This window comes from Cyrtonyx montezumae, unplaced genomic scaffold, assembly GCF_038088225.1.
Source record: "Cyrtonyx montezumae isolate F1298 unplaced genomic scaffold, pur_monq_1.0 scaffold_34, whole genome shotgun sequence".
In the NCBI taxonomy this organism is placed as follows: domain Eukaryota; kingdom Metazoa; phylum Chordata; class Aves; order Galliformes; family Odontophoridae; genus Cyrtonyx; species Cyrtonyx montezumae.
The window spans coordinates 2,990,608-3,017,576 of NW_027072039.1; the positions used below are offsets into that span (position 1 = coordinate 2,990,608).

The 26,969-nt window shown below is 43.8% G+C and overlaps 1 protein-coding gene across 2 annotated transcripts in view; it reads right to left on the reverse strand.

Annotated features, from left to right (window-relative positions):
- The window catches only part of PLPPR1 (phospholipid phosphatase related 1), a 113,736-nt gene extending 94,159 nt beyond the window's left edge, over positions 1-19,577 (reverse strand). Inside the window, exon 1 of one of the 2 annotated variants that reach the window (XM_065745221.1) lies at positions 19,492-19,577. The gene's annotated coding sequence lies outside the window, so the exon portion shown is untranslated. Of the gene's footprint in view, positions 1-19,170; positions 19,343-19,491 lie in introns of those variants that run through there. The other variant, XM_065745222.1, reaches the window with a different exon arrangement.
- Positions 19,578-26,969: the final 7,392 nt, after the last annotated feature.

Consider the following 26,969-nt stretch of genomic DNA (forward strand, 5'->3'; position numbering starts at 1 on the left):
TCTAGATACATGAGCACCGGGTCCAGCAATGCTTCACCTCTGCTGGATCTGTCCAATACCAGAGAGTTATCGTCAGCGGAGTTCTGGAGTCTCTGTGATTGCTTGCAGCTTGCCAAGTTGTTTTCCCAAAAGATACCTGAGAAGCTGAAACCCCCAATCAGGATGAGAGCCTGCAAGCATGATGCCTCCTGGAGCTGAAGCAAGAAGGCCTCATTGAAAGGTTCCCCTGCCCCTCAGCCAGCACAACAGACATGGACTAGGCCCTTCCTTTCCGGCCTCATGAGATATCGCTCTTTTCTCTCCTACATCTCTTTGCCAATGGCTTGCTAGAACAGAAAAACCTAAGGGGGGAATTTTTGGGTTCCCCCTTGATGCCATCTAGTGCACAATCCACCTGGAAGACCAGAAGGTGAAAACCTGAATGGAACAGGAAGCTTGGTGCTGGCAGAGGCTCACATCAGTTCCACCTGGGCCCAAAGAAAGTGATTGCGACCCTTCCAACCAGCTCCAGGACAAAGTCTTGCCAGAGCAGACAAGCCTTGTGTGCCAGAAAACTGCAGAACATCAGGCAGCAGAGCTCATGTCCTGTGCCCTGCCTGAAGAAGTGGGGCCGACCACCGGGTCCCTGAGCCCATCGCTGTATGAGGGCTGCTCTGCTCCTTCCAGCACTGCTTTGTTGGTGAAGCTGCATAGAGACAAGATGTGTGTGCAGCTTCCATCTGCTTTGTGCCATGGACAGGCTCGGTGATCCTTCCTGGTCCTCTGCCCCCTTGCAGCCTTCCATCTTCCTGCCCAGGTCCTTCTGCTAGGAGCACAGCCCTCTGGAGGCAGCTCCATCTCAGAATATCATCTGCATCATCTACCTGGAGCCCATGGGGGACAGCATGTCCTGCCACACCACGGTGTGCCCAGGGTGCAAACAGGCCTAGTTCCACTGGGGCTATGTCAGGGCAGGAGCTCTCCCCTCATCCTGTGGACATGGTTGATGCTCAGCAGCACCTGGCCTCGCTCAAGCTCATGCTGCTTGTGCTTCTTCCTGCAGAAACAGGCCATGCATGCTGCCATCCTTCTTCTGCTCTGTCTGCAGCAAAAAAGAGCAATTCCATTCCCAAATGACATCACTGGACTAGGGTGGCAGGGTGGTGTTGCCACATACCATGCCCCAGGAGGGATGGCAGCCTGCTCCACTGGAGCTGCAGGTTCATCCTGCTGACCTTCCTATCTCTCCTTGCAGCCTCCAGCAGTGGCTCAGAGCTTGACAGCCCCTGCACTTCCAGCCAGGAGTTCTCATTGCCATCCCACATCTATTCAGGATTTGAAAACATCACTGCCGGCCCCGCTAGCCAGGCAGCATCCAGCCCATCTTGCAGCTCCCAGATGCCTGAGCCCAGCATCCAGTCCAGAGTGACTGTGACAGAGCAGAGGACCACCTGCCCACATTTATCTGAGGAGCAGGATGCCTCTGATCAGTGCTGAGGATGTGGTGGAAGGAGATGGGCACCAGCTGCAGGCTCTGAGACCTGCACCAGACAGGGAACATCGTGGTTCTCCAGAGTATCCCCAGCAGCTGTACCCAGAAACTGTCCCGGGCAATGGGGGACAGACTGCATAAGAAGCCACTCCCCTTCGCAAAGTTGGGTCTCAGGCTCCTAGAGTCAGCCCCAAAGATGAAGTGGTGGCATCCCTATGAGCCCGAGGTGCTCAGAGCAGCACCCACACTTTGGCCAGACCAGTGCCATCAAGGTCCTCGAGGGCTTCCCCACTGCCTGCACACAGGAGAGAATCCAGGCTGAACATGGAGGAGCAGCTTGGAGAAAGTCACTGTGCACTTCTGACAGGCATGCTTCTACATGACACTCCATAAAGGCCGTGTTCAGATGAAAGATTTTACTGTTATCTACACACTTACAAGTTATTGCCATGCTACATTTCTCTGTGTTGCTCAGACAACACTGAAACATATAAAATAATTACTGAAATGAACATCTTCCAAGAAATAAGATAGCAAAGGACTGATTAAATCAAGCAGTTATTCCTTGGAGACTGATGAGAAGCTGGATAGTAAGTAATTTACTCCATGCCATCAGCATTCCTTGCAAACCCCTCCCAACAAAATAGTATCACATCTGCTTTCTTCTTCACAAAACTGGTACAGCCAAACACAGATCTTGGATCCTCACAGCTGTGTTCTCCACTGGTGAAAATGGCAGAGATTCAATGAACCTGACTGAGGTTTGAGCCTTCATTAATTAACTGAAAGCTTTTGAGACCACACCAGGAAACAAAAGCAGCTACATGTCCTTTTATCACAGATGCAGCAAACTACAAGATTTTCTATTTGGTATCTTGCAAAGCAATGCCAGTGTCATGAAACCTGACAAAAAGGAGGAAACATTTGTTTTAAAATTAACCAAGCAGAACAAATTACCCAGCAAGGATCTAACAGAGCCCAAGGAGAGAAGAATTATAAGTCAAATGGTGGTCTGTTAATATACACTTGGGCAACCACTGTCAGACAAGAAAGTTGGCCAGAAATGGCATTCAGACAACCTGCAAGTGCTGCTGCACACTGCTGCTGATTGCTTAAATCATGACAGTGTGTAACAACACTCATCATTCAAGGCCAGACTGTACTGGGCTCTGAGCACCTGGTCTGTCCATAGGCGTTCCTGCTCGTTGCAGGGGAGTTGGATTTAATATCTTTTAAGGGTTCCTTCCAACTCAGACAATTCTATGATTGTATCATTGTGTATTAATCTTTCTCTGTTGCATGAAAATCTGAATTTTCATCTCTAAGCTTCTGGCTGGCTGCAATAGTATTTCCTGTGAAATGTTTAAGGGGCAGTGAGAAGGGTGAAGAAGCACTGCTGGTCTCCTGGCCACTCATCACAGAGAGACAGCTGTGCAACACCAGAACAGTCATTACTGATGCCACTTCCCCTCCTTTGGCTTCAGAAAAGCCAAAGGCACCAAGGCTTAGCTTTGTCTGACTACTAAAGAGTTCACCCCACTGTGACTGGTGAAATACAAATGTTTTGCAGTGTAAATGGCTGCTCTGGAGATAAGGTTTGCTAATACTCCAAATGATGCACAATGCAACTAATGCAAATACATTTATATTATATACATTATATACATTTATATTATATACATTTATATATCACAATGCAAATAAATTTATATGGTGAAACAAGCATAGAAAAGATTAGCTTTACTGCCTTCTTGGAGGTATCAAAGACAGAGGGAAGGAGGTAAGGGCAATAAGAGGGCTGAGGGTGAGGCAACAAAGATGAAACAAATCTCATGGCACAGACAAGTGAAATCCATTAGAGAATGCAAAGGTCTGTGTTCTGCTCTTCTTTACAAGACTTCAAATAGATTACACAGATGCAAGTGTCAGCAGAGCATGGCCCTCTGCGACCAACCGGGCTTGCTTGCAGCTGTGGTTGCTGAAGGTAGGTCTTGATTGGCAGCAGAAAGCATCTCTGATAGTGCTAGCCCTCGTGGGGCCACCAGTGAAAGGTCAAAGAGCAGGCATTCAGACTAAAAGAAGAGGCATCCTCACGAGGAATAGCAGAGATGCTGAAAAAGTTGAGTGTCAAGATTTTCTCCCACCTTTTATCCAGAGGCCACAGGCCCTGAAAAAGGTAAGCAATTTAACCACTGCTGGTTAATACTTCAGATAGAAGTATTTGTTCACATGAAGAGCAGAATGACAGTCACGTCCTCTGACATAACAGCCTCATGGTTAAAAAGGTAGTACTTATGAAAACACTCTTGTGTTAGGGGAAGTCTATCAGAGAACACTGTATAACATAGTGTATCTTTGAATTTCAAGTAATGACAATTATTTTCTGAATTTTCAAAGCCTTACCCTTCTTCCTTTTCATCGAGCACAGAAAGGAGCTGCATTTCAGTTTAATGTAGTGGGTTTTAAAGTGGATTAAAAGGATACTTGAGTTGGCTATTTATTTATTTTTTTCATATCGACCATGGGAATTGTCCTTTCCTCAAAACCCATTTTTCAAAACCATTTTAAAAAGGAATATATCCTCTTTTAAATGAAAAGAGACAGTGATTGACCTTGAAAATCTTTTTTCCCTACATTTCTGAAAAAGAAAACATCTATAATTGGCACATCTCATTAAAAGCTATGCTATCATAGTAATAAGTGTTTAGTGAAGTGAGACTAACATTTTAATTAAGTCCTTTTCATTTCTGGGCTAATTTTCATTATATTATGAGATCATTTTAGGGTTACAGAAGCCTGTCCTATGCTCAAAGTCATGCTAAAAACACCGTTCTCAGTTACATTCCCTCTGCTTTTGCTTAGAGCATTATAATTTATTTATTTATTTATTTAATCCAGTCTCTCTCCTTATGTCTGTGTCTAGTCAAAACAGATCGTCTGTAATAACTCATCTCAAGGCGCTGGCTCTTCAAAACTCAGAGACTACATTAGGGTTGACCTTCGCATGTACCCTTTTCAGGATGGTGCTTATTAGACAGAGAGTTATTGGAAACTGTAGTAACTTGGACACCTGATCTGTACCCAGTCAGCAGCAGATAAGCTGTGACTGCAACCACAGACACTGGAGCTGGTACAAAGGAGCCAGAGCAGTCACAAATCATACTCAACATCCTTCCTGACAGTGGCAGCCTCCAGGTGCTCAGCAGGTGGTAGCAGACTGCAAGGTAATCAACTTACCCACAGCTTCTTTCTAGTCCCTGGACACTCGTGACCTAAATGCATCAGAGCATCCATCCTTTCCACTTCTGTCAAGTTATTTTATGTCTCACCCATTTCTTTTCTGGCCAAATCACCAAGATGTGAAACTTCTTGAAGTAGTCTGTCAGTGTTAGAAGTTCCTCAATGACAGAATAAACATCTGAGCAAGCTGCAGGTCCTTCTGGTGTCAGAGAAGCTAATTTGATTTGATTGTCTTCTAGTTAGGAAGTGATACAAAGCTAACAAAATAGAAAGGAAGGTGATAGAAAAAAGGAAATTGATGAGCTTACACTGAGGGCTAAGTCTGAACAGCTCAACACAAGTTTGGCATAAAAATTAATACCTTAATATCATCAATGTTTATTTTATCCAGAGAGGAAGTACAGTTGTCCTTGGTTGAGGACTGTGGCAAAAAGGTAAGGAATAACTTGCTCTTAATTCTCACAGAAAAAACAAAAACAACCAACAACAGAACAGTAGATGGTCTTGGGGTGCATATTCAAACAGTGTGCCTTTGTTGATCTTCTGTGAAATCCAGCAGACAGATTTAGGAGTCGAGAATGGAGAATGCAGAGCTGATGGAAGCATGATGACCAGAGGGCTGGAGTACCTCTCCTATGAAGAAAGGTTGAGGGAGCTGGGCTGGGTCAGCTTGGAGAAGGTTTGAAATTAATTTCAAGAGAAAGATCTTTCAAATTCTGTGAAAAAGGCTAAAATAAGAGGGAGAAAGGTAGTATGGGAAATCTCCTGCAGCACAACACCTCCAAAACAAAAAAGAGTTGGCATCAAAAAGTCTGCATTTTTTTCTTGAAACATGGACACCCAAAGATTTCAGCTTGCAATTTATTTTTGTCTTTTATTTCACGCAAGGGCTGTAAGAATGACAAAGATGAAAGCTAAGAGTTGGCTAGCAGGATAAAGATTTCTAAAAGAAATGAAAAAAATTAACACAGCAATTAGAAAGAGACTGAATGGCCTGCCTAGGGAGGTGGTTGAGGCACCATCCCTAGCGCTGTTCAAGAAGCGTTTAGATGAGGTGCTAAAGGACTTAATTTAGTAGTTGGGTAGAGATAGTGATAGGAGGATGGTTGGACTAGATGATCTTATAGGTCCTTTCCAACCTTATGAACTTATGAACTTATGAATACCTGCATTACTCACTGCTTAACTCAAGCAAACCAGATGTGAAAGAAAAACTCAAGTACTACTCTGATTGGTTTAATTTCACACAGTACTGTATAATGCATATAGCTAGGCTGCCTGCTTAGGGTTATAATTCACTTTCACGTGACACAGGCTATCCTCTTCTATAAACCTATATAACTCCACTGACTGCAAAAAAATTTAGCAGTCACCAAAGGATATCATAAACTTTCCCTTCATGTACAGGTGGAAGGAAAGGGGGAAAGAATGTAGGCTACTCTGGAAGATACCTGTCAAGTTTGGGCTCCTTTTCAGAGGATGCTCCAGAGACAAGATAAGCATTATCCTGTCACAGTGCAGTGACGGAGCAGTGGCACAGCTGCACACAGAGGTGGTGGAGTCTCCTTCTCTGGAGATGTTCCAGACCCACCTGGATGCCTACCTGTGCAACTGGGGTAGGGAGCTGCTTTGGCAGTGGGGTTGGACTAGATGATCTCTAGAGATTCCTTCAAACCCCTGCAATTCTGTGATTCTGTGAAAGACAAGAAACTCCTTTCTTATTTGCTCAGGAGATCAAACTAGGAATGTGTTCCAAGAGCAAAAGGAGCACTAAGAGGGCTCTGTATTATAGGACTGGTATGTATATCAGAAGGCTGCATTAATGCATATTTGCTCAAGTAGGACCAAAGGTGGAGACCCCACCTTATCATCAGCCTGGAAGACAGCAAGAGAACAGGAATGCAACAAAACAAAGACTCATTCGTACAACACATTTTAACAACTGCTGATGCTTGCAGAATCACTACCACTTATACCATTTAATACAGATTTTTTCTCCACCTCTCCTGCTATGTCATACCACCTGTCTTCTGCCATCCCACTGAAAGTCCAGCATTATCTACAGTAACCCACATTTGTCATACACAGGCACTTTGTGCATATATCATGTGAAGTTTTGTATGGCTTTCAACAGCTGCACCTTCCCAGCACCCCACCATTTGTTTGCAAGCTGTCTGCTGCTTAACTGTTCACCAGTTCAAAGCAAACAGATAAACAATGCATGATGCATTTCTGCTACATTAAGGCTGATGGAGAGAGAAGTTCTGAAAAGCAGTTTCTAATTCCCATCTGTCAATCACCTGAACATTACCTCTTGCACTCCACAATTCATCAGCAAAACCTTCCAGCAGGATTGTTTGATGGTTTAGATCATTTTTAAAAGTACTAATCTTAAATCACTGATGGTTTGATTGAAACTTGAGTCTCTCACTGAGACTGTTCAGGTTTAAAACAAACTCAGTATTGCAATTCCTACCCAGAATGCTCTAACCAATTCTTGTATGTAATTCCAGTTTACTTTCCTGATACATTTACAGATGAAACCTCAGTTTCCTCCTGCCATCATCATTATTACATGGAGACCAAATCAAAACTGCAAGACACAAAAATAAAGATTGAGATGATCAGTAAATTAAGGAAGGCCTACTGGTTAATCAAGCAAGGCTGGGAAGTACCATATTCCTCAGGAAGCCACGATGAGAACCAGCATGAAAAGGGCATGACCAGCCAGTCAGGCTGTTGAAGGCTCTGCAATTGAATATGTAGATGTAAACAAACCCAGAACATCTGCATGACTCAGAAAGGTACGAGAAACCAGTCACACAAAGCAGAAAAAGCTTGCAGGTCAGGCATGGCCCATTGTAAAGCAAGGATGCATAAAATGATTTTGAGGAAGATGAAGCACACCGACTGCTATTCAATGCCAGTCATGTTGACACCACCTCCACCAAGGCAAAGACTGCAAAATGTGCTTTTCTGTCCTGTGATTTTATATGAGCTTTGTTTGAAACTCATATTGTGCTCTCTCTGCTCTAATTAACATACCATTTTCTGCCTGACTCACCTCTCCTTTACAGAACAGTGCAGATTTTATTCTTATCTTTCTGTTTCCCATATTGAATACTTTAAGGCAGAGATAAATACTTCATCCTCTTTCCTTCGGCTGTTATCTGCAGTATTGACTGGCTTCTGCTGCAGATCATAGATCTAAATGAAATTTTACTAGCATTAATGCTTACTATTTTGCTTAGTATTTTTCTGTTGGCTGTCTACATCTACTACCTATGTCACTGTAAGTAGCAAATCTAATCTCCATGAACTCCATGGTGAAATTTAGCATGAGACCTGTGAAACAGGATTTGAATCTGAACAGTGGTCTTGCTGGCCCTCTGAATCAGGGCAGTTTTCCTGGGATCAGGAACTAGTGTTGTCTTAAAAGGAATTTAGGAGCTAGACAAGTAAATATCAAAAGAATAATGGAAGTTATCTCTACTAAACAAATCCCTCTGTTGCTTTTTGTTGTTACTGTCATTGTTCTTCATTTTTGCTTGTTTTACTACTTTCAAAGCCTTTCTGTCTGTGGAACATAAGTTGCTCCCATTTACAAGTGTATTTTCCTGCCCAGTAAGGAATAACACAGCCAAACACTGACTTTTTTGATGCCTCTGGTGCAAGAGTTTAAATCTGGAAAGCCATTTCACTGAGTAATTCAGCTAAGAACTCCATGAATAACTTAGGATCAGATAAAGTCTTCTTTAAGGAATGCGAGCTACATCCATCAGACCAACTTACTGACAGAAGCAGAAACAGTCTTAACTGTATAAATGAATCCAAGGAAGAAGTACCTCTGAAGATAAATGAAGCCTTATCATTATACAGGGAAGACAACATTAATAATACAAGGATGTGTCATGAAGACGTTAAGTTTCCCAAGAAGAAATAACTGAGGAAGACAGAGTTATTTGTTAGCAAAGGTAAGTTCCGATAAGCAAGTGAAGACTTACAGAAAAACAGTCTTTCCTAAAACACTAGTCAAGTAGATATTTCTAGTATCAAAAAACAGCTTCTTAAGATACATAAGAAAAAGAATTGAAAATTTAGTCAGAAATTTCCCTTCCTGATGATGCAAAACTGCAGTCAACAGTAGGAAACTTCTGTCATGGAGGGCACTGACATGGCAGATAAATGTTATCACATGCTGCCACGAGTGCAGTAACAAGCAACTCCCTCGCCTAGCACAATCACTCCCAAGAAAGTGTCTCACACATAATTCAATGTTAGTTAGTAATGGTCTCTGCCCTGATGGTATCCTGGACATAGGTGAGTAATAAAAATTTCAATTCAAATTTGATGAAATAACATCGTACTCCAGATGTTCTTCTGATTCCAGAGCACCAGAAAAGATACTAACACCCACCCCTATGTTAACTTTATCTAACCTGAGATAGAATACAGTGTTTTTCAAGTATTAAGACTATCCACATTAATCTCTTTCAAGTAACATCAGTTATTTGCTAATAATCACAATTCTTTTCTGTGTAGATGAAATATTTATAGGACTGCTGGTCTGAAAGTCATTGAAGGACAAGCTCCTTCTTTAAGTGGAGTACTTCATATTTCCTTGATATTTACTTGATATAAGCTTTGTTTTCCCTTTGAATGAACACCCTAGTGGTGTTGAACCAAAGACATGAGCATTAGGTTGGATTAAAAACTGCAGACTAATTGCAGATCCTTGTATACTGGAAAATACAGACTGTCATGCCAGTAAATGCAGTCCCTCGCTATTGAAGAAGTGTCAGCAAGTTAACATTTATCATTTTCTTGACCTATATCTTCATATTTAGAGATCAAAGCCAACAGAAGAACAAATAAGGTCAATGATATTCATCCATTTGCTTGCAATTTCATGTGAAACCTCCTTTTGTTACTCTTGTTTAGCTAGACAATATTTCATTACATAAATTGCTTATTCGTGACTCTCGTGGTAGTAGGAAGCAAGGTCTGATTTTATGCCTGGGGAGCAACACTGTTACAGGCTCAGGAAAAATAAAAAAGCTCTCAGTCTTTTAGTGGAATAGTTGTTTCACAAAGGTGGGAAAAAATTGGTTTTGGTTCCCCTTACCCCTGTCACTCCTGGGGAAAAACAAGTAATATTAAATAAATCCAGTCCATCCCATTTGTTCAACTGGTACTCCATTGAACACCAGGTGCCTGCCTTCCCTTCACTTAAGAGATATGCAAAGCCTGAAACAAAGAACAGTGAAGCTGAAAATCAGTTCAGTGAATGGGCTAGACAATATAGTTTCAGTCAATAATTCCAGCATTTGGTTTCAAAGCGGAACTCCTTGTGTGTTTATATATTTTACAGAAAGAGACTATATGCTGTAAAGAGGTGACACAAACAAAATATTTCATTCTATCTGAAATGACACCACATTTTTTTTCAAGTCAGTAAGAAAAACAGCTTGTGCTTTTGGTCAACCCAAAACCATTTCCTCCATGGTTCCCTGGTCCCTTATTTTACCTCTTATGTCCAGCATAGAACCACAAACTCAAGAAAATCTCTCAAAGAACCCACTTAATGGACATAAATACATATGCATGACCAGGGAGGTGGTGCAGTTATTGTCCCTGAAGGTGTTCCAAGAAATATTTAGAAGTTGTACTGGGGGACATGGTTTAGTGGGAAATATTGGTGATATGTGGATGGTTGGACTGAATGATCTTAGAGGTATTTTCCAACCTTGGTGATTCTGTGATTCTATATAAGAAGAACTGGGAGGAGCAGAGGACATTCACTGCGTTCTTCATCTCTTTTTGTTAATTAAAGCACCATTTCTTTTCTCTTACTCTATATACCAAATTCAAATGTAGCATACTCTGGTCAAACTGAAGACAATACGATACTTCACTGAAGACATTCTGCACTGAAAGAATGGATAAACCCTCACACCTTCCTTTGGAGATAAACATGTAAATAGTAAAAAACAAAAACACAAAACAAAATACTGCAACTCAAGATGGCTGTTCATTTTATGTTGCAATTTTAAATAAAAACAAAGCAAAGTCTCCAAAAAAACAGCTGTCTATCATTATTTTATTTTTTGTGAATAGTACTTCTTATTGTTTGGGGTCAACATTTTTCAATTCTGAGTAATTTTTGGCAGAATTCTCTATGTTCCTGAATTTTATTTTGCTATGGAAACTGCCCGCATTAAGAGAAGTGAAGTTATAAACCAGCCAGTTCTAGTCAAAATTTCCTCCATTCTCATACAAATCACAGAAGGGAATGATTGACACATAGTCTTTGAACAGCTTCTCTTGAATTATCTTTTCTTGTGGCACAGACACTAATGTTCTTGCTGAACACCTGTGAATTTGTTATATTCTGCAACCACCTTGCATAATGTCTTAGCTGATGCACATTATGTGTAGACCAATTCCAGTACCCCTTAAGCAGTCCAAACCGTGGGCCAGGTGCCATTTTGCACCCGGGGGCAGGACAGATTACTGTGTCCTCTGCACTGTCATTACAGCTTCTGCATAATTTTCAAGTTGAAGATAACCAAACTTCTCATTGCCTTTCCTTTCAGTTGCCTCTGTCCTTATCTAACATACCTGAAATCTCAGCTTCTCAGATACATGGGTCCATGGCATCAAGTACAGGGCACAAAATAGAGCAGAAGCAGAGGTACTGTATCGGTCAACCTCACGCAGTGGCTTCTGTCCATGATGCAGTGGTGCCTAAAGTGATTACATACCAGTATCTTTCCTCTTGTTTTGGCAGTCTCACTGTAGCCACGTGTCTGCTGTGCACAGCCCATGACCTACTTCGGATTTTTACTAAAGCACTGCAAAATGTGTCCTTTGTCTGCTCCTCTGGAACCACAGAGCCAGGACACTCCTCTGTGTGCACAGTGTTTCTGTACTTGGAGTAGAGTGACCCACACTGGAAGCAAGCAGTATAGTCTCAATAAAAGCCTGAGGATGTTGGGTATATCTTGAGTGATATTTAATTTTAGTGGTATTTTTTTTGCTGAAAGACATTACCAGCTTTTAATCGTTTTCAATTGTGCTATTTATTTCCAAATAACAGTCTGTGTTCTCAAGATAACTAATTTGCCTTGCCTAAGTGATGCAAGGATGTGAAACCTCTTAGGATTTTTGGCTTACATTTGCACAAGGGAGACACAAAATTCCCCTGACTCACCCTAGTGTTAGAAACACACCACTGGAGACCGGTGTCCTCTGACTGACCTCTTTCTGCTGTTAAAAAGCATATCAACCATCACTGTTCACAAGCTGAACTACTTCCTATGAGCAGCTTAGATGCCCAAGTACCCCAACTGCAAAGATGATCCACAATCAATCAGTTTTTCATAAATGATAGAATCATGTGAGTTGGAAGGGAGCCTTAAAGGCCATTCAGTCCAAACCCCCTGCAATTAACAGGACACCTACAGCTCGATCAGTGCTCAGAGTCCAGTCTAGCCTGGCCTTGAGTGTCTCCAGGGATGGGGCATCCAGCATCCACCAGCTCTCTGGGCAACCTGTGCCAGAGCATCACCACACTTTCTATAAAAACTTGTTCCTTATATCTGATCTCAATCATTCCTTTTTTTATCTAAAACCATTTCCCCATGTCCTATCACAACAGATCCTGCTAAAGAGTCTTACCCTTTATTAATGATAACCCCCCTTTAAATATTGAAAGGCCGCTCTCAGGTGACCTCACAGCCTTCTCTTCTGCAGACTGAACAGTCCCAGCTCACTCAGGTTGTCCTCGCAGGAGAGGTATTTCTTCCCTTGGGTTATTTTTCTGGCCCTCTTCTAGATGCACTTCAACAGGTCCATGTCTCTTGTACTGAGTACCCTACACCTGGATGCAGTATACTCACACCCAGTTCTTCAAAAACTATTCCACTTTCAGCTTGGTAGGTTACAGCCAACAGTTCTGCAACCTACTAAAAATTTTGAGCTTCCTAACCTATCTTTAAGTCACACTAAAAAGATGTGTATACACTCCTCTTCAGCTCGTGTATTTTCCCTCTGTTTACCACAATTTGGTTGTATGACCCTTCTCCACCTCTCTATGAGGAGCACAGCAGCACTAAGAGCAACCAGCAGGCATGACCCTTACAAAGAACCATTTGGGGGCATTTTGCATTCTGTGAGGGCAGTCGTCCCACAGCCCTGCTCTTTGTAGGCTGTCCTCTCTTGCTTGCCCCAGGTCTGCCTGCTGGAGCTGGCGTGGTGTTTTATGAGCGCAGTCTGACAGATGGGAAAGATTTTTAGCATGCAAGAAAATGAATATACAGCAGGACTGCTGTGTGAGAGGGCAAGATTCCTGTGTGAGACTGTGCAAACAGAGCTTCTGACTTCATTTACCCAAATATGGTATGCTATCAGAACAGCATTATTCTCACAGGAGTGCTTCATTGGTATTACAAGCAAGCCTCCAGCACAAAGGAGTGTGATTTAGGTGCGACAGGGAAAAAAAGGCATGGTTTTATGATGACTCTTCATTCTTCCAGCACCTTTCCTTTCTTCCTTAAATGATTCTCATAGGATTCTGCAAAAATCCCAGCTGTGTTTTATGAAATATATCTTTCAAGTTTCTAGCTGAGTGTCTCAGTCAATTTAAAAACAGGCAGCTAATACAAGCTGACTTGCTTTTTCAGTTCATGAGTTGTGAACCCTCCCATGCACAATGAGTGGAAGAAGTAGAGAAATAAGTTACTGTATAAAAGGTACCAGTAAATTACTCAGCAAATACAGAAAATTATTGTGTGTGTGTAAATTAAACGTACTTCTTTTTTCCAGTGAGTATTTTACAAGTGTGGGTGACAGAAGCATGCAGCAGAATATAAATGTGATACAACTGCCTCTTGCAGCATGTGTGTTTCCATCAAAGTTGGATTTTTTCCTCCTCCTCTTCTCTTGATTGATTTGAACTGATGGGCTGTGAAGCAGGATTCTGAGCTCGCTGGTGCCTCAACAAAGAAGAAAAGAGGCATGAGAAACATCTATGAAAATGCATGTTGAAATCTCACGCTCCCATTTGAGTTACTGAAGAGTGTGGCTGTGTGGAAGGGAGCGAGACCCTCAGCTCCTCTGGAAACCCATTAGCACCAACAGACTCCAAGCAGATTAGCTCAGATGAATCTGCAGGGAACATCAGGCATGAGATCCAGACACTTTTGCTGAGATTTGTACAAAATTTGTCCTAAGAGGAGATTAGAAATGAGATTCAGTTTTATAACTGTGCAGAAATCAGCTTCGAAATCGGTGCTACATCCTGCAATTTCAGTGATGGACTTAGCAGTCACAGTTTCATGGATATCTGCCATTGTTACCCCATAAATTCGCTAAGTCTTTGACATCAGTAACAACAGCCATGAAAATCATATGTTGCTCCTCCATACAATACTTTCTTGAGCAAAGAATCAGCCCTTCAACTTACAGCCCTTCACAGTGCAACAAAGAGAAAAGGAAAATCAAAGGAAGGGTACACTTTAAAGGCTATTTAAACTAGGTTAAAGGAATGGAAGATATGTGATAACATAAACCATGCTATCTTATCATGGATAAAAGTGACACAGTTTAAAAAGGAAAAGGAGAAGCCTTATTCCAAATACAAAGGATGTCCAAGTCCATGGGTGATTTAAAATAGTGATCTTGCAGACACAGCTCTGTTGGCTGGCAACAAACGACATGCTTTTAGATTTTTCCTGATCCTTAGATCCCCAGAGGACATATTAAATCAATTATTAGCATTTCTATGCATGAGGACCTGCCGTGAAGCTAATTCTAGCTTAGGTTAAGATATGAGAATAATGTATAGAATCATAGAATGGCCTGGGTTGAAAAGGACCTCAAAGTTCATCTAGTTTCAACCCCCCCTGGCACATTCAGGGTCACTAGAGCAAGCTGCCCAGAGCTACATCCAGCCATGCCTTGAATGCCTTCAGGGATGGGGCATCCACAACCTCTTCACACAACCTGCTCCAGTGCATCACCATCATGCATCATGGAACTTTGAGAAAAATGGATCAAAACACTGTCTTATACGTTAGCCCATTCTGCCTCCCTTCTGCTGCCTGTGGCCACCCTGTCCAACTAATTATATCCTTGATCACTCTTGTATGATTTTCAATACTATCATAAGGATGGCAGCTGCACAACGTAAACCAGACACTCCAATAGGATGTCCTGCACCTCACACTAGGAAAACTCCACACATTTCATACAAGGCATGGAAACCCACTGATGTAAGAGAGGTTACACTGCATTTCAAGAGACACTATGATCCTTGGGAAAAACAAAAACAAAAACAAAAAACCTAGAAACACAACAGAGACTACCATACAAATGAGGTTGCCCTTCATCCCCAACCAACATGGAACTGCCCATGACTGTTCCAGGTAATCAAGTAATCAAGGGAAAGGCAAGCTGAGAGGCTTAAATCTACACCCTGTGTCTGGGATGTAACTCAGTCTAAGAGGGCCAAAGAAAAGGAAAGATTGAGGCAGTGAATGCAAGGAGATTGCAGTGCTAACAGCAAGAAGGGCTGTTCAGCGTGATTTTGATGATGCATAGGGAGGCTGCAGGCTACCAACCAAATACATATATATATTCCAAAAAGAGAGGAACATTGACTTCTTATCTAACAACGAGGCAAATGATTACTCAAAGTAGCTACTGACTGAATCAGTAGAAAACCAGGTTTTCAAATCTAGTTTATGTCATCCAACAAGCACTGATGGTAACATAACTTTAACAAAAACATTATGCCTTCAGAACCAGAGCACACAAAGAAGTGCCACTCAGACTACTCTCTCAGCTACTTCCAAGTGTACTTCTGAAAAGCACTACTGAAGAGCAAATTTCATCTTGGATGCATATGAAATAGCAAACAGTGCCAAAGTAGGTAAGAGTGAAGAATCTGTGAGCAGGTTGCAATTTCAATTTCACACTATAGTGGCGGTAAGCATGCTGGTCTTTAGATTTATTTTAATGTCCCATCCAAATATCATAGAACCATAGAGTCATAGAATCAGAGTCATACCATGTCATACAATGGCTTGGATTGGAATGCACCGGAAGGATCATCAAGTTTCAATCTCCCTGACACAGGCAGGGTTGCTGATCACTAGACCAAGTACTAGATTGACTGTCCAGGGCTCCATCCAACCTGTCCTTGAGGATCAGGCTATCCACAGCATCTCTGGGCAGCCTGTGCCAGCACCTCACCACTCTTTCAGTGAAAAACTTCCCCCTGACATCTAATCTAAACCTCCTCTCCTTTAGCTTAAAACCATTCTCCCTTGTCCTACCACTATCTAAATATCTACCTATTAAAAACACCAAAAGCTTTGCAATTTCTCAGAGAATTAGGTTTGCACACAGCCTACCTGTGATCAGCTTAAATAAAATTAAGAAATATGAATCCACTCAGTGGCCAAAGAAAGCATAACTCATGAATAGCACAGGGCAACATCTTCAGAACTCAGTATGACAGCAAGCCAGGGTATCAGAAAACACTGATCTCGTCCTCCAGAATTTTAAACTTAAAGCACAGGCCATCATATCAGTATGACAGCAAGCCAGGGTATCAGAAAACACTGAACACTCGTCCTCCAGAATTTTAAACTTAAAGCACAGGCCATCAGAGGTTCCCAGTTAAACCCAGAACAGACACTATGCAGCACATTCTGGAGAACTAAGCTCTGAGAGGCCAACCAAGATAACGGAGCAAAGCTGAATCTGATTAATTCACATGGGATTTTCACCCAGATAAGAACGGACTAAAAAACAAGCAAAGGCTTCAAGAAAATAACTTTTACCATGGCCTGTACTGACAGAGCAAGGGTCGAGGTTCCTAAACTGAAAGAGGGTAAACGTACATTAGGTATTAAGAAGCGATTTTTCACAATGAAAGTGGTGAGGCACAGGAACAGGTGGCCCAGATAAGCTGATGATGCCTCATCCTTGCAAGGGTTCAAAGACAGGCTGCACAGGGCTTTGTGCAAATTGATCTTGTAAAAGAAGTCCCTGGTTGGGGTGTTTGGATTAGAGGAACTTTAAAAGGTTATCCCCAACCCAAACCATTCTATGAATCTATGATTTAAGCTTCAGTAAATAGGAAGGTTATGAACTTATGAACTTATGAAGGTTTTACTTCCTAAGAAACAACCTCTCACTATATGACAAGAGATGTAGAATCATGTATCACTTATCTTGTAGGCATAAACCAAGAGAGAAGAGAGAGGCTGCCATCAAGAACCTCTGAATTTGTCTTTGCTTGACCTTCATTTTCAAGAACCAATTAAGTAGAAAAATAATCCTGAAAACATAATTTAGGAGATAGGAAGAAAAGAACTATTTGTTTTCTTTCCCATGGAAAGAGTGACACAAACCTTATTCTCCTCAAAACTTCAAATGCACTTTACATTTTCTAATCCTTTTTTAAAATTTAACCATACTTGGAATTTGGGTGAGATAACTGCATCTGTGTGGCTAAGATTCCATCAGGAACTTCCAACCCCACATAGAAGAGTCATCAGCTTTCAGAAAATTATCCTTTTGGCACTTAACTCCAGCCATCAGAAGCTGTAGGTAACTGACAATTCCACAATTGCACTCCAATCAAAACAATATTCACAATAGATACTGCAAAACTGGACAAACATACTTCTTTTGCACTGCTGTTTTCTGCAGAACAGTATGAATTCTGTGGCTGTGGAAACTACAGACCCACCTAGAGGATGCGTAACCGAGCAGAAGTCACATGCCTAAGGAATCAAGGATACAGCCCTCCATCAGTTCTTTCTCTCCCCTTTAAGTCTCACCAATGAGAAAGAAAAAGCATGGTCCTTGGTGTTCATTAACCTATTTCAACACACAAGGTGACAATTTCAACTGTTTCACTGAGGTATGTCAATCCACTTAGAAACAAGTTCACATCCAGCAAGAAAGAAGTAGTACTAACTATTATTCTGGATTTAAAACAAAACAAAACAAAACTGTGGGATTAGCATGTTTTTTTTTCCTTCGCAGCTTGCTTTCCACCCAGGGTGGGAATAGGCTGCTACTGAAATATAGCAGGAGATTTGAAGAGGGGATGAGGAAAAATAAGTAAACAAGGGGAGGTAGTAAAGATTAGTTGTCATGGTTCCCAGTCATTGACAGACACTCAAAAGATGTAATATTTAAATCTTCTTCCCTTTGTCAAATCTGCAAATCGTGTTCTCCTTCTGCGTGAATACATTCACATTTACCTAAGGACAAATGCAAAAAGGATACTAAAGACTTCTAGAGACTCTTTTTTTATTTTTAGGAAAAAAAAAAAAAGAAAATTTAAAAATTAAAAAAAAATCACACATTAAAGAAATGGAATGAAAAAGGGACCTCCACAGGAAGAGCCCATAGATAAAAAATGAATCTTTGCATTGAGAAGCTGACCCACTCTGGACTAACTCCTCTGGAAACCTCTTTCCCCTTCTGAGAACAACTGCACATTTTATGAAACCTGAAGTGTCGAAAAAAGCAAACCAACACAGAAAACCAAACAGAAATAACCCTTTTTCATGCCCAGCAGAGAGCCATGAACCGCTCCTTGTCCTCCTGCTGCCCACCTCATTTCCAGCAGGGACAGTGCACTCTGAAGTCCCTTTCCTGCCCCAGGTGTCTCCAGGTGCCCACCATAGCCTTTATGTGCAGACCAGTGCTGTTACCCTGACCCATGCATCCCTTAAGAACACACTGAGAGAGAAAACTGAATAACCTCAGGCATCAGCTAGCAAATGGCATCTCTCTACCTACAAGCCTAAAGTAACAGCTGACCACAATGCCAACATCTTTTCCTTTATAGACCACTCAGATTTTCTAATGCGTGCAAAAAGTCTCAGGTTCACGCTTCCCAAAACATCCAGCCCTGGCAGCGACGTTGCCTGTAGTGATATTCTTACGCCTCTATTCTGCAGTCTTTTTTTTCCCCGCATGTAACGTATCCATAATGCACTACTGCAGCAAGCAGTTTCATTCCAAACTACCGAACAAACAACTCCGCGAGCGCTGCGAGAGAACGTGAGAGGAGAGCACGGCGGGGGAATAGAGGAGCAGAAAGATGATGTCCTCCTTCCCTTACGCCGCTCTCCCTGTGGGCTGATGGCAGCCGGCACCGCTCCATCCCCACACTCACACGCAGGATAACCAACACGCGTTGACTACAGCCGTAGTAAAACCCTGCGGGTGGGCTGCGAGGGCAGCCAGGTGCACAGCCCCGCGTGGGGTTGAGCAGGAGAGGATGGGGGGTCTCCTCGTGGGGAGGGCGCGCTCGTATCGCCGTGGCAGGGGCGGAGGATAACTCCACGACCTCCTCTTGGAAAGGTATCTCTCGATAAATGCCATCGCGCCGCTCCGGTGCCGCTTTCTCCGAGCAGCACTCTGCTCACCCGAAGTGTGCTGCACCTCCTCCTCCATTCGCCATGTGGAGAGCAGCGAGCCGGCCACACACACGGCTTCCCCAGCTCGCCCAGGCACCGCGGTACCCGATGCCTTCAGTGCCTTCCAGGACCATTACAGGTGCAGAACACAAAACCGCATCCGCCCGCACCCGAACCCCTTTCGGAGAGGAGAACCGCGCCGCGGAGCATCCTCACCCCCCACCTCCCGCCGCTTCAGCGGCCCCGCGGGACGCACCGGTCTCGACCCAATCCCGAGCCCCACTCGTGGGACGCAGCCCCGGCCCCTCGCGGCTCCCCGGCCCCGCTCACCCCGCGCTGCGGCCCCGCTACGGGCGGCGGTCTCCATGCGGGCGGGCGGGCAGCGCCCGCAAGCCGGGCATCATGGTCCGCCCTCCCTCCTCCTCTGCGCCGGTGGAGAGAGGCGGGGGGGGACGGGGTTGTCTTCCCTTTATTTATTTTTTTTTTCTATTTTTTATTATTATTTTTCTTCCTTCACTCTTTTTTTTTTTTTTTTAATGATGACAAGAGGATAACTGCAGCAGCTCCTTCCCCATCGCCCGCTTCTCCTCCTCTGCTTCTCCGCGCTCCGGAGCCCCGTTCCAGCCCCCCCGCCCCGGCTGCGGAGGGGAGGGAGGGGAAAGGGGCCGGAGACGGGGACAGGGAGGGGCGGGCGGAGGGGAGGGAGCGCGGAGCTCCCCCGGCTCTCCGTGGCCAGCCGTGCCCCCGGACAGCCCCTTTCTGCCGGGGTTTCCCCGGTCCCACGCCCCGCCGACGTGGTGGTGGGGGGGTCAGTTAATCGCCCCCAGCCCCGGGGGACACTTTGCTACCGCTAATTCAGAAGCTGTCCCCCTTCTGCCGTTCCTCCCCCCGCGCTGGTTGCAGAAGTCTTGAGAGCGTCCGCATCCAGCAGGGTGGGCTGCCCGTCCCGCAAATGGGAACGAGGAAGGAGAAAAACGAGCAGAGAAGCGAAGCAAAGACGCAGAGGGATGGGATCGGGGTGAGCTGCGGCAGTGCGGCTGTCCCTAAGCTCCGGGGAGGTGGAATGAGAGAGGGATGCTCCGGGTGAGGTGGCCCTCCGCCTGAAGCAGGGCAAGCTGATGGCAGGAGGGGATTCCAGGCACTGCGTCAGAGGCTGTTTCCCCCCCCAGCATTGCTACCGACCAGATCCACTTCACATCCTCACACTGAGGAGTGTGTGCTGCCCTGTGCGACCGAGCAGCTCCGTTAAGCTGCTGGGGCTGGGCACCCGACACAACCTTTTCTCGACAAGCTATTGCTTGTGAGGCTCAGTGAGAACACAGAGCGCTGTGTTAAACTCCAGTTTGACTCCCAGCCACGGAGGTGTTGTTATCAGTGAGAATGTTACCAGCTACTCGCATGTGAGCCGAATTTCTGATCATCAGGGCAAAGACAAAGTGACCCAGAAGTTATCCTACTGAGAACGAGGGCAGAGTCCTGGCCTCCCCCAGCTGTGTGAAGTCCTGCCAATGTGGTTTAACAGCAAAATGGAAAAAGAAATACATATATATGTACTCCCATCTACAAGCTAAAGTAAATAAAGATAATAAAATACATATCTGTGGAGCAATTAAGTTAAATAGTTGATAGGGTAGCTGCAAAAGCGCTTCCCAACACTTCTTTCTCCCCTCATTTTGTAGTCAGAGAGCACAGTGTCATAGGACAGTGACTTCCCAAGACCTCCAGAAACCCCAGGCTGCGCCTAAGCTGCCTACACCATAAGCTGCTGGAGGGACATGAGCAATGTGCAGCGTGCAGGTACTCATCCAGGTCTGAGAGGTGTCTGCTGCAATGCAGAGGAAAGCTTATCTGTGTATCTAGAGGCTTTTTCCCTTGCAGGAGGTCAGAAGCACATACACAGACTGCTGAGCAAGGCTCAGGGTGAGAGGTATCCCTGTGTGCTGGAGCAGTGTGACAGCATGGGATGTGTTCATCTGATCATCCCCAGACACTGCTCCACCAAAGTTCAGTTAACCTGAAGAATGACTGCTTGAGAAATAACGATGAAAATCTCCAATCTGCAGCTGCTGCTTCATCTTCTCTTTCACACTGCACCATAAGAGCAGTGGCATCTATGGTGCTTGGCTGTATGTGGGAGGACTTGGGGGGAAACCTGAATGCCAACACCTCTTTCTGCTGTTTTCAAACTGTGCACCATCAGCAGACCTGATGGAAGCAGCACAGGATTTGTTTTCCCTCCTGCTGTTTGGTCCTGTGTGTTTCTGACCTTCTCCTTTTAGGAGAGATCAGCAGGGCATGAAGCTTTCTTCCCAGTGTGGCTTGTGTAGAGCTAGAGAAGCAGCAACAATGGCTATTTTTAGCCTAAAGTAGGCCAGGCAATTCCAGAAGACATATTAACAGCAGGAACATTTGAGAACAAAACAAGCAAACATAGGAGAAAACAGAGAAAGATAAACAATAATGATCTTTTACCAGAAGCACTCTGGTAAAAGACAAAAGTGTAGAAAACTGAATTCTGTGTCTCAGGGGACATGACTCTGCTTCATGGCGACATACACCATCTTTCAATAGTACCTGTTGCATTTAGAACAGTCAAAATACCTCGTTCTAGCTTTGTACATCTGTACTGGGCTTGTTCAGCCTTGTTCAGAAGAGAGAAGGCTCTGGGGAGACCTCACTGTGGCCTTCCATTACTTCCAGGAGGCAGATCAACTTCTTAGAGTCTGATAACGACAGGACAGGGGGAATGGCCTTAAATGAAAAGAGGGGAGATTAAGGTTAGGTGATAGGAAGAAATTATTTACTTAGAGGGTGGTGAGGCCCTGGCACCAAGCTGCCTAGAGAGGCTGTGGGTGTTCCCCAAAAACCTGGAGGTGTTTGGGGCCAGTTGGACCCTGGACAGCCTTGTCTGCTGGCTGGCCGCCCTGCCCATGGCAGGGGGTTGAACGGGGTTCTGAGGTTCCTCATAACCCAAACTGGAGTTTGGGGATGCCCAATTCAGCAGTACTAAGTAAGCATGCTTATCCCAGACAAAGCACACCTAGCCTGGACCCAGTTCAAATACCATTCAGATGCAAAAGGTGCTGCTCTCTATATGCTACTCTCAAAAGTACACAGGAAAAAAAGAGCTATTGCAGGAGAGATTCATTTTTTTACTGCTAAAAGCAACAAATTTTAGCTTTAGATCAATTATAATTTAGTGGGGGCATGGCTATCTGGCAGCTCCTTCTTCTAGTATTGGATTTGGAGGAATTGATTGCAGTAACTCAGCAGTCTGTAAATCTTCACAGAAAAATGAGTATAACAACATTCACCATGGCAAACGTAGGTTATTCCCTTAGCTGTTTTATACTGTTATTAGCTCCTGGCAGTGTTTTCTCCTCTTTCCAGAAGAAGTCCTAATAAGATACCTCACACTTTGACTCATCACACTGTGATTCTCTGGAGGCATTCAAGGCAAGGCAGGATGTGGCTCTGGGCAGCTTGGTCTAGTTGTTGGTGACTCTGCCCATGGCAGGGGTTTTGAACTAGATGATCTTTGAGGTTCTCTCCAACCCAGGCCATTCTATGATTTGATGATTCTGTGACCTTTACACATGAGTAATTCCACCAAAGACTATGCAGAACATACTCAAAGTTGCATGTGTGTTATTATATGTAATTTGTGTTACCATAAGCCTTCATGAGCTTGTGTAGGTTGGAAGTAGTTTATTTGGTTTATCGCTGATGGATGGTGGAAAGTGGCTTGGCAGTCACCTCCACCAGCTCCATCAGCACCCTCAGTTGGATCCCATCTAACCCCATGGACTTGTGACAGATGGAGTAGCAGGTCTGTAACTGTTTCCACCTGAACTGTGAGGGGTTTACTCTGCTCTCTACCCCAGATTTCCTGGTTAGAAGGCTGAGGACCACAAGGATAACTGGTCTGACAATTAAAGGCAGGTGTAAAAATGGTATTGAGAACTTCAGCCTTTTCCTTAAGCTCAGTGTCATGCTTCCTGCTGCATCCAGCAGAGGATGGACATTTTCCTTCGCCCTCCTCATGCTGTTAATACATTTGTAAAAACGCTTTTTGTTGTCCTTTGCCACTGTGGCCAAGTTGAACTCATGCTGGGCTTTAGCCTTTCTGATTTTCTCCCTGCATATCCTAGCAGCTTCCTTGTGCTCTCCCTGAGTTTCCTGTCGCTTCTTCCTCAAGAAACAGATCCTCTTTAGAAAGGATTCAAGTAAAGTTCATACAAGTTAAAGTTCACATAGAGGAAATAAGCATATTTTTTTAAGACTTACATCATCCAGGTATGAAAATCTTGTAGCTGCCAGTGACACAGAAGTCTTCACTGTGGAAGAAGATTCACAAGGAAGGCAAAAAACAGTCTGGAAAGATGGCTGTGAATGCAGAGAGCAACCAACCCTGCAACACTGCCATCAAAATTATTCACTCTCCAAGGAGTGGCAAACCAGCTCTCTGCTTTGCAACAGCAGATTGATGCTTTCTAACAAAAACACCTCTATCCACATAAATACACACACATAAGATGTCTGAGAGTGATACGAATTTGTGAAAATCACCTCATAGCACTACATATGTTGCGATAGCAAATTGCATTTACATAATGAAGTGTACTAGCAGTCAAGCTAGTACACTTGCTGTGTGGGTGTAAGCAGGTAGCACGCCTCAGCTGTGGCTCAGAAATCTGTTGCTTTAGCACATGGGGTAGTTTTATGTACCACACATTTTGTTTGTTTGTGTGTGTTTGTTTTTCTGTTTTTGTTTTCTTTAATTTCCTGGCATCTCGCTCCTAGCAAGAGAGCAGATTCACTCTCCATGCTGTTAACAGCAAATTCCTAATTGCTATAGTGGAAGAGATGAGCAAAGCAGAATTTGCACCTGAGGAGGAGGTGCTGTGCATTTCTTCTAGTATGTGCCTAAAATCAGCACTCCAGACAAACAGTTCAAGTACCTGAGCAGAAGCTCTCTTGAGTTGTCTGCTGGTCTGAAGCCTCAGATCAGGACACACTCTCTATTTGGACAGTATTTGAACTCTAATTTTTGAATGTATGAACTGATACTGGCTTATGTACACATGGAGGAGTTTTTTTAGTCATTTCATCTTTTCATCTTTGTTAAGAGCACTGGGTGTGTCCTGCCTTTTTCAGAATTCCTCCTCTTAAGTTTCTCTAACAGCATTCGTATTTGGAAAACAGATATAGCAATGAGAAGAAGTTCTCCAGATGCTTGTGTAGGATTTGAACAGGTACAATTTTATCTCATTAATTCCCCTTTCCCATAATTTTGTGAACCTTCCCAAACACCTTCTGTGTGAGAACAGCTGGGCTGGCTTCTTCGCAAGGGTCCTTATCTTTAGCAAGGTCTGTTGTGACAGGGCAAGGGGAAATGGTTTCAGGCTAAAAGGGGATATTTAGGTTGGATGCAAGGAAAATGTGTTCAAAAATATGAACAGTGAGGTACTAGCACAGATTGCCCAGAGAGGTGGTGGATGCCCCATCCCTGGAGACACTCAGTGTCAGGCTGGATCAGGCTCTGAGTACCTGATGTCCCCGTAGGTGTCCCTGTACACTGCAGGGAAGTTGGACTAGATGGTCCTTCCAACTTAAGCCATTTTGTGATGAACTAGTGTGCTCACAAACCCAGACATTTGCTGTACACCTCAGAAGGCATCTGCACTGTCTTCATCCATAAGCGTGGGACAGGGGAAGACTAAACTAGCAGAGAAGGAAGAAGGAGTGATCCACAGTACTAATGTACTGTTTCAGGGCTAAGAACTATTTCAGGTACTGTTTCAGGTACTAAGAACTAGTTCAGGTTTGTTTTCTGAACTCATCTATAGAACTAAACTACAGTGATTTTAACTTCTGAATTGAGATAGCTTCTGCTAGATTTAATGCCCAGAACAGCTGGCTTGGCAGGAGAAAAACCGCAGAGGCTCTTCCTGTGCTGAGGCATGACTACTTAGGGAGGTTCAAATAAGCAAAAATGTAATGTCTGTACTTGCAAGAGAAGAAGCACTAGCAAAATTAGCAAATCTGTTCTTTCAAAACCAACATATCAATTCTGTAAAGACAGCATCTACAGCCTCGCTCACAAGTGAGTCAGTGTGGCATGCAGCATTTTGCTGTCCAGTTTACTGCTTGAATTTCAGAAATGGGGGCATCTTCATTAAAGTTTCAGGATCTGGTGAATTTCTTCTGTAATGCTTGGATAAGAATCAGTCTCAAAGCATGAACATGCCTCAACTCTCTAAAAAATGGGTCTCCTAACTTTCTGTGAGTTCACATTTTTCTAACTTGCAGAAATGGAATAGGAAGAGAAATAGGAACAGGAATAGGAACAGGAATGGGACAGGTTCTGTCATTGCACCTTGAGTTACAGTCCACTCATGTCTAGTCTTTCTGCTTATGAAATTCATGAATGCATATCAAGACCTCTCATTCTTGAGACAAAGCACAAGCAACAGCTTTCCTACACACATTTCTGTGGTCTCCTAGGGCAAACCTAGAAATGTGTTCACACATTCTAAGTTGTTTGAATTTGTGCTACAAGGTCTGCACTAAAATTCATTGGGAGGGTTGCAGGCAAAAAGTGACTGGAGCCCTGTCTGGGCTCTGACTTGAGGCTAACTACAGTGAGCAGGACACAGGAAAATATTGGACAAGACATGGGAAAATTGCTGGACATCACAAATAATAGCACGAGATACTGATGAAAGTTACAGCAAGTGCTGGGCGGAATGGCTGTATCTTGCATGTGACTAAGGGCAAGTTGGACAAGACACAGCCAAACTCCAGAGATAATCGGGAGAGAATTGGGGCCTTCAAATGAGTACAGTCTGAAAATCCACCATACCCAGGTAACTGTGTCAGGAATATCAAACCAGGTGAAGATTGGATAGGTAAATCACAGAAATAACAAGTTTGATGTCTGTGGGTAAAAATAAAGTAGACATGGGTAGTTTATTTTAGAAGAAACTGGGGTGGACAAAAAAAAAGGTGCAAGGTTAGTGAAAAGCAGAGATGGGAATTGGGAAAAAATGCAGCAAGGCATGCAGGCCGTATGAGTGAGGATGTATGGGGGGCAGCACAGAATTTGGTGACTGCAGCTGGAACAGGACTATGAACAAAACCCATAGATTCACCTTTACTACACCAGCAGGGTCAGCTCTCAGCTTCAGGAGAGCTGGGTGGGACCATGACAAAGCGATTTCCCTGAAGATGGATGGAACAAAATAGGCGTCCTTGTAATGTCACGTTGGTGCTTATTACAGTTTTAGCAGCACTGGTGGATATGCACCATCTCTTATAAAAGGTCCCACCTGTCTACCTTTGCTCTCTGAAGCTGTCTGAGGGATTGGCCACGAGATATGCACCAAGTCTACTGCACCACCCATACCATGGTTCTAAATGTTTTCAACACTGGGTATCTCATAGTGCTGCATCTGAGTGTCAGACATTTCCAGCACCAATGAAGCACAAGAATTTCAAGAGCAAGGACAACATTTGCAAAGCCTGACTTGCCAACATTATGGTCATAACGTGCTGTGAGATATGACAGCCAGCATCTATTGCTATTCCATTTTTCTCCAGTGCACCGTTGCTTTTAAAACCCTCTTCACAGGAAGATCACCTGCCGTCAGTTCAAGCAGTGGACAACAGAGGGCACGATCTCACCCTGCCCTCCTTTCCAAACAGAAGATTCGTGCTCTGTGCCCATTTTCCTTTTCATGGGTATGTGGCAGATCTCAAAGACAAGTGCAGTGCCTCCCAGCAACTACCACATCAAATGCCAAGGT